The sequence below is a fragment of the Corythoichthys intestinalis genome, chromosome 4 (genome assembly GCF_030265065.1).
Source record: "Corythoichthys intestinalis isolate RoL2023-P3 chromosome 4, ASM3026506v1, whole genome shotgun sequence".
NCBI lineage: Eukaryota > Metazoa > Chordata > Actinopteri > Syngnathiformes > Syngnathidae > Corythoichthys > Corythoichthys intestinalis.
Window position 1 is genome coordinate 53,466,198 of NC_080398.1, and position 8,007 is coordinate 53,474,204.

General features: G+C 36.3%; 1 long non-coding RNA gene across 1 annotated transcript; it reads left to right on the forward strand.

The window, feature by feature from the left end:
• Window positions 1–4,782: 4,782 nt before the first annotated feature.
• LOC130915258 (uncharacterized) lies at window positions 4,783–6,152 on the forward strand. Its single transcript, XR_009063074.1, has 3 exons — window positions 4,783–4,849; window positions 5,045–5,161; window positions 5,398–6,152. It is a non-coding gene; the product is annotated as an uncharacterized LOC130915258 (long non-coding RNA).
• Window positions 6,153–8,007: the final 1,855 nt, after the last annotated feature.

Consider the following 8,007-nt stretch of genomic DNA (forward strand, 5'->3'; position numbering starts at 1 on the left):
GAGATAAATGGTGCCTATCGCCTGTCTCACTCTTATGGACACAAAAACGTGAGGAGACCTGTGTTCTAATGTGCTACTTATGTATGGAACCATGTGTGGGCTTAAAAAAACTCTTCGTGAGACAAAAACACAAGGAGGCTAGTGTTCTTTTGGCAAAGACGTCGACCCGCTATAACAACAACCGCCGCACCTGTGGACGTCATCATACTGCAACACCTAAGTTGAAAAGTCATCGACAATAGGCCAATGGGGGAGCAGAATCGCGTTCCTGAAGCATGATGGGAAAGATTGTGACCAAATGGGCAGCAAGATATTATGACGCGACACTTAAAAGCAGAAAGCTGGAAGAACATTGCAGTGCTGTATGGTATTGTTGCCTCTTGTCACCAAGAATTTCTTTCTTAACAAAAGGCAACATTTTTCTGTTCAGGGGTGTCGTAACCTAAAAATTATTTTTGTAAGTAGAGGTACCTCTGTATTTTTACAATTTGATTTAGTAAAAGTGAAAGTCACCGTCTAAATAATACTTCAGTATGAGTAAGAAAGTTCTCAGTGACAGAAAGCACTGATTAATTGGTGAGTAACGTTTGTTATTTTCATTTCTTTAAAATAAGAGCATGAATGTAAAGACATTAAACCACTTGAACCATGGCTGACTGCAAAAATGTCAGTATTTTTGTTTATGTTATCAATAAGATTGGTGGCTTTGGTTTGATGAATATGATGGTATTCAAAACACCAAGGCTCAAGTTTCTCCACCTCTTCACAATCAGGAACAGTGCTTTGACTTCCAAGCTCATGTCCATGCTAAAAAAACTTTTTCTTCTCTTAAACTTTTCTTTTTTAAAAGTGAATTAAAATATAAAATACAAATTATACAAATATTAAAAAAAGAAATGTGAACGATTTGTTTAAACTCCGAGTAAAACTAAATGTTTATAATGCGGTTTACAATGAGAAAACAAAGCAACACAGCTGTTGGCATTGTGGAAGAGTGGTTAGCACATCTGCTTCACATTTCTGAGGTTCTTGGTCTCTTCGGCCTCTGTATGTGGATTTTGTATGTTCTCCGTGTGCCTGCATTGTTTTGTCCGGGTACTTCGGATTCCTCCCACATCCTAAAAACATGCAAGTTAGGCTGATTAAACACTCCAAATTGTCCTTAGGTCAGAGTGTGTGTGTGTGAATGTTTTTTTGTCCCTATGTGCCCTGCGACTGGCAGGCAACCAGCTCAGGGTGTACGCTGCCTCCTGCCAGTTGTTAGCTATGGTTGGCTCCAGCACTCCGCGACCCTTGTGAGTATAAGCGGCTCAAAAGATCAATGAATGAACACGCCAGAGCGATGTTTTGAACTATTAATGAGCTAAGGTATCCAGTTTATATCAGAAAAGCAAACAAAAATGTCACAAAAAGTATGGAGTACTGTTGTATTAATGCCAATAGGTGGATATAAAGGTTTATTCATTTACTATGTAATAGTAGGGCATTGTGTGCACAGATGAACCCAAATATATTTCAAATTCCCAAATGGTAGTTTTTGGTCAAACTGATTTTGTAAAAAAAAATTGTTGATATTGTTATTTATTTAACCCTTTCAAACAAATGATTACAAATGTCTTTATTTCAACAAAAATGATTTCTTTCACACAGTCATCAAGGCAGCTCACCATCAATTCTTCAGTTGCCCCAGTTCTACATTTGTGTTTCTGGGGGGATCTGGCTGACCTTTGACCATGGGCTAATGAGAGCGATAACGAGGATTAAAAGGAGGTTACTGGAAGGTGTCTGAATGTGGGGTTTAAACAATTACACAGGGCTGCCAACATGCCTTCTTTCAATGACTCAGGAAATTACAGTCTCCCCCTCACTTTTCTTCAGATACACACATGTGCACGAAAGAAAGAAAGAAAGAAAGAAAGAAAGAAAGAAAGAAAGAAAGAAAGAAAGAAAGAAAGAAAGAAAGAAAGAAAGAAAAAGCGAGCAAGTTTATGGAAGAAATAAAAAGAATGATCTCGGTCTCATGTTAACTCAAATGTAAATTGCTGGGCAATCATGCTTTAATAGCCCTTTAAGAGAATGAGTAATTGGCTTGACACTATCAGGGCTGATATCATGTTCTCACATCTTTCTTCATGTATGCCTACCGGAAATGAGCGTTGGGTTGTTTTTCAGTCAACATACTGACTGACACTTGAAGTACAGGTAGAAACCAGTGATGCCAGTTTCGTGTTACTTACAAGATATTCTGATACTGTATGAACACATTTTGTAATGATTAATTCGTATGCTACTAATTCCCCAGACCAGGAAATAGGTTAATGTTACAGCATTATTTCCACATTAAGCACAAAGTGAAACTAATATTAAACTGCCAAGTAAGGCGTGCAATGCATTGTGAGTTGATTATTCGTAACCTACCTGCAGAGTAGTCAATATGCAATCTGAATCGGATGATTGAAATTTTGTATATGTTTTTTTTTTAACTGACCTGACGTGTAGGCACTTACCCCACACACAAGGTAAGCAAAAATGCCCAGACGTCCAGCCTATATACAATAGCATATATTTTAAAAGAACTTATCGGGAGAATATGCAATAATAAAAACTTATGTTATGTGAAAATTAGTTTCCAATATATCCTTAATGAGTTGAACAGTTTGAGTATGAAATAGACAAGATTAGAAAGTTTGTGTCATTCGCTTGAATTTTGATTCCATCACAAATTTCTATTGCTAATTCCCTGAACTTTGCAAACCAGTTGAATTGGTTAATAAGTAAACTATCAGATTATAAGATTACCATAGATAGTAAATGGAGAGGACTGACTGTATATACCACTTTTATCTATACCATTACTGTGCCCACATTCGCTCACTTATACAGCAGCGGGTGCTGCTATTTATAGGCACTGTTATGCCCAAAAACAGGAATTGAGAGTAGGGCTGTCCCAAACGACTATTTTACAGCATTAGTCGACTATTTTAATATATATATATTATATGTATATATATATATATATATATATATATATATATATATATATATATATATATATATATATATATATATATATATATATATATATATATATATATATATATATATATATATATATATATATATATATATACTGGACTGTCTCAGAAAATTAGAATACACAATATTCTAATTTTCTGAGACAGTCCTGTACATTAATCCACCATTTAAAGCAGGGGTGTCCAAACTTTTTGCAAAGGGGACCAGATTTGGCGTGGTAAAAATGTGGGGGGCCGACCTTGGCTGACGTCCTTTACATAGAACAATATACAGGACTGTCTCAGAAAATTAGAATATTGTGTATTCTAATTTTCTGAGACAGTCCAGTATATATATATATATATATATAATTAATCTAGCATTTTTGTTGTTGTTGTTGATGCTTATTAATTCACAAAAAAAATTGGAAACACTTAAAGTCTTCATTAAAGTACAAATAAGCACATAAATAATAATAATAAATCACAAATAAACAAAGAGGTCAAATACTAATGCATTAACTAGTGCAAAAGATTCAGAACACTGTGACTTCACCTCTCAACATGATTCAAAACAATTCTTAAAAAAAAAAAAAAAACTACACATTAAAAATTTGTACTATGTAGCATTAATATTATAGTATAGTACTATATGTATATAAATAATAATACGTTATAATATAAAGTAAGTACGATTAGTGCAGTCATGGACTATAGCAGGGGTCGGGAACCTATGGCTCGCGAGCCAGATCTGGTTCTTTTGAAGGCTGGATCTTGGCTTGCACACAAATCTTTAATTATTAAAAAAAAAAAAAGTTTCGTTATACTCATTTGCACTGTTACTGGCATCCCCAAGGGGCCACTGTCCCGTTTCAATTTGACTGGCATTGCCAATTTAGTGCAGAAGAAGAAGTAGGCGAGTGCAAGTGAAGAGAGAGACAGGTGTAGAGAGAGGGTTGCGCTAGAGCACTGTGTTGAGTGGCTGGGTGTCCCCCACTGGTTTGTGTTTGTGTTAATAAAGTCTCCAATAAAAACAAAACATCCGACACGTCTATGTGTTTTTATACACTACGCCACCTCCCCGAAGGAAGAACCGGACATAGGAGCGATGATGAACGAGCCATGGGAATCGCCAGTCCACTCCCGATAACGGTTCGGAGTTGAGAGCACCGCATTACCAAACAGTGCAGATTGGTAACAGCGCATTGCGCGAAACGGCGATGGTCACCGGCGACTAGAAAGCCAATTCGCAGTAATTTTAGTGGGAAAGTGGCAAATATACTTGTCGTTGTGTGACTCTATCTATTTATGGAGGACCAAAGCTGCCAAAATTAAAAATAAAAGTAATTAAAAATAATTCAATAAAAGGCTAAATATAAAAGACTATAAATACAACATAATAGGATACAAAAATAAAAAAATAAATACAAAAAAATATATGGAAATAAATAGCTACTTAAATAAAAGTAGAAATAAAAATGAATATATATACAAAAATAAGAAATTACATTAAAAATGCAAAAATAATTGTGGTAATAAATACAAAAATAAATATATTGACTGAAATAAATGTCAATCAATAAATAAGAGCGCTTTGCCTTATATTTACTTATTTCATTGTCAGCACGACCGTGCAAGTGGAAATACTATTCAAATGAAGAGGCGTTCCTACGGGTGCAATGGGTTGAACTATTCGCTTATTGGTTGATCGACATTCTGAAATCTACTAGCCATGCCTGCCACCAAAGACGTGACTTTACAGTTAGCGATTTAGTCGACCTACATGGTGTGAAGTGAGAGAATATCCACCGTTGAATGTCAGAGCATGGTATAAGGTGAGTTTGTATGTTAGTGGCATTTTTTAAAATGAAAACTTGGTTATTCATATGGCATGCTGCACTCTCTCTATATCTGACTACCACGGGTATCAAAGCTATTTGTAACTGCTCCAGTGTAGCTTAGCAGAAGTTACAACTAAGTTCTCATGATAGCAAACGATACTCCTGCTCACCATGTAACTTTGTTTTTAGAGTTTCTGACTTGCATAATTCCACTGACATTGCAAGGTTGGATGCTGGATGATTGCAGAGATCCCAGGATCTCCTCAAAATTCTGGGTTCAAAATGATGCAAGGACAAAGGTTCAAAGTAAGTGAATGTCATTAACTAATTTGACTTGGACTATAGTTTTCACTCATTCAAATGAAGTGTCAAGAGGAAATATTTGTTTAAAAATTAACAAACAAGCGGAATCATAATTTTGCCATGAGGGTTAAACCATGTTGTTAATTCAAGTCCTGTTTATACACTAGAAATTACTTTTTCAGCTTTTATGCAATGCAACTTTTTAAATTGCAACTTGTTTTCCTGTTTTTTCATGGAAGACTTCGCGTGCAAGAATTCATGCAACGTCTGGATCCACCGGGAATTGTCCGCACACTACAACTACAAACTGTTCGGCATAGAAGATATTCTGTGCCAGCCCCCAACAGTCAAAGGCATATCTATGGCAACCATAAACTCATAAATTAAGGCTCTATGTTTGGAAACTAGGAAGGAAGTACAAAAATAAATTAAGACCATATTTTTTTCACCCATTTTGGAAAGGTAAACCTGTGTATAATATAGACCATTTTAAATTAAGTTTAAATATTTAATGCTTTTATTTTTTATTACGCGCTAGGAATCAATTTTGATTGGGAGTGCTTTCGCTGCCAGCCTCTCCCAGTTAAAATGGATTGGGTGTCAAGCGCTGTCAATGGCAGCCAATGAGTTAAATGTTGATGTTTATGGCTTGCAAAAAAAAAAAGAAACCCTCATGTTTAATGTCTCAAAAAAAAAAATTAAAAACATTTTTTGGGCCTTGCAACACATCTTTTGTTATTGCAGAAATGTTGGTATAGTTTTAGTTGACACTTCTGGGAGATGGTTGGATGACATTTCACCCACTGAAATCAAATCATGAGGTTTGGCATGCCCTCTTTGCTTGTTGGCTCTTTGAAAATGGTTTAACAAGTGCAACTTCAAATAGGATCATGTAAAGTGCATGTTTCTCACACATAACATTAAAAATAACCAATAAAAGCATGAAATATCCCCCGACCAAAAAATTACACTTTGTTCTGGTACTTGAGTAAAAATGAGCTTAGATTTTTTTTTTTTTTTTTTTTTTTTTTTTTTGCCCATCAGAAAAAAAATGCGCGACTGAACGGGTTAAGTCTAATGTCAAAACTTCCACTTTAAGGTTATGTGTAAAACGACCTAAAAGTAACAACTGAGTGATACCCTTTCCATTTTGCAGACTTGTCCATTGTCCTCAACCATTTTTTCCCCCTTCTTAATAAAATTATACAAAATAAACACTTTCACAGTCTAGGCACATACAGGTTAAGCTAATCAATAAATTTGCCATGTAGGATGTGTGCATGTTTAGTTATATTTCAGGACTACTAGGTAGTTGGTTCAACTTTACATTACATATTTGGAGTTTTATGTGATGGTCCACATGGTCATCACCCCCATGTAGGTGTCAGTCCCTGAAGTGCAGCTGCAACAAGCCTCGACTCCTGAAGAAATTCAGCAGATGTCAGAATTTTCTAATTTATTGAATGTCTACAGCGAGACTATCCATCCTGCATCAGATATTTGGACTTAGCATGTTGGTTGTGGTTGATGTGACAGTACCCCACCAATGTGCAGAAATAATAAAGGCAATGATTGTTTTTCTGCTAAGTAACATTTTATTGATGACCAGTGTAATACAATACAAATAATAAACAGGCAATTGATCTACAAAAAAGGACTTCCAGCACAACTAACTCGTTCATCAATGAAAAAAAATAAAAACCCTGTCTGCTGGACACCAACATGAGCCACTTAAGGTCAGTAAGTTTCTCCCCTAAAACTGGCCTGCTGCTCACCATCAGCATCCCCTGAAATGTAAATTGTCTTCGGGGAGCTTTAGGGTAAAAAACACATAGATGAGTGAGGACGAGAGATGTCTGTTATTGTTGAGGAACGACACCCCAACCTTCCTCCGAAGTACCTAGAAGAAAATAGATGATAACACAAGGCAAAATGGTATTTAAAAAAAAAAAAAAAATAGCTACGGAAGCATTAGACGAGACACCAGCCGGTGCAGTCTACCTGAGCCCTTAAGAGCATAAACACGAACTTGAATGTGTAAATTTCGCTTCACTAATTTGCACTAACGCTAAACTATTCCTTGTGGGTTTAATATTGTTAGCAAATTTATCCGTGTCCCGCCTTGCCTCCCCTTCAGATTCAGATTCAGATTCAGAATATTTATTGTCATTGTTACAAAGAAAGCACAACGAAACTTTGTTTGGAGCATCCATCCAGCTCATACAGCTAAGTTGGTAAAGTGCAAAGTGCAAACCCATAAAATAAATACCCATCAGTACCAAGTGTAAACATTGACACAGTTTTGGACATATGTAAAGCAAAGATTCAACAGCAGCATGAGGTCGTGTCAGTGCTAAAGTGCAGAGCAAAAATATACCAGTTGAAAACGGGTATATTTTTTGCTTCCTGAGACCCAAAGCGAGGTATTAGCTTATTTAAAATGATATAGATTCAACATACCTCAACTGGACTTACGTAAAAAGTTTTTTTTTTTTAAAACACACCAAATTAAGTAAAAAGTTAAAAAACACACCAAATTACCAATTTAATACGTACCTTGTCCTCATCCAACCGATTGCCAGCTTCCCGTTCTCGTAGCGGCTTGGACGCCGACCATCTCGTTGACTCCCATTACTTTACGAAGCTAGCAACAAGCAGCCAGGCAGGCCAGCAGGCAAAGTCGAATGAGAGGATCGCGGCACCAGCGTGTCGATCGACCAATGGGTGAATAGTTCAACACATGTAGGACCGCCCCCTCATTTGAATAGTATTTCCACTTGCACGTTCGTGCTGATAATGAAATAAGTAAATATAAGGCAAAGCGCTTTTATTGATTGATTGACACTTAT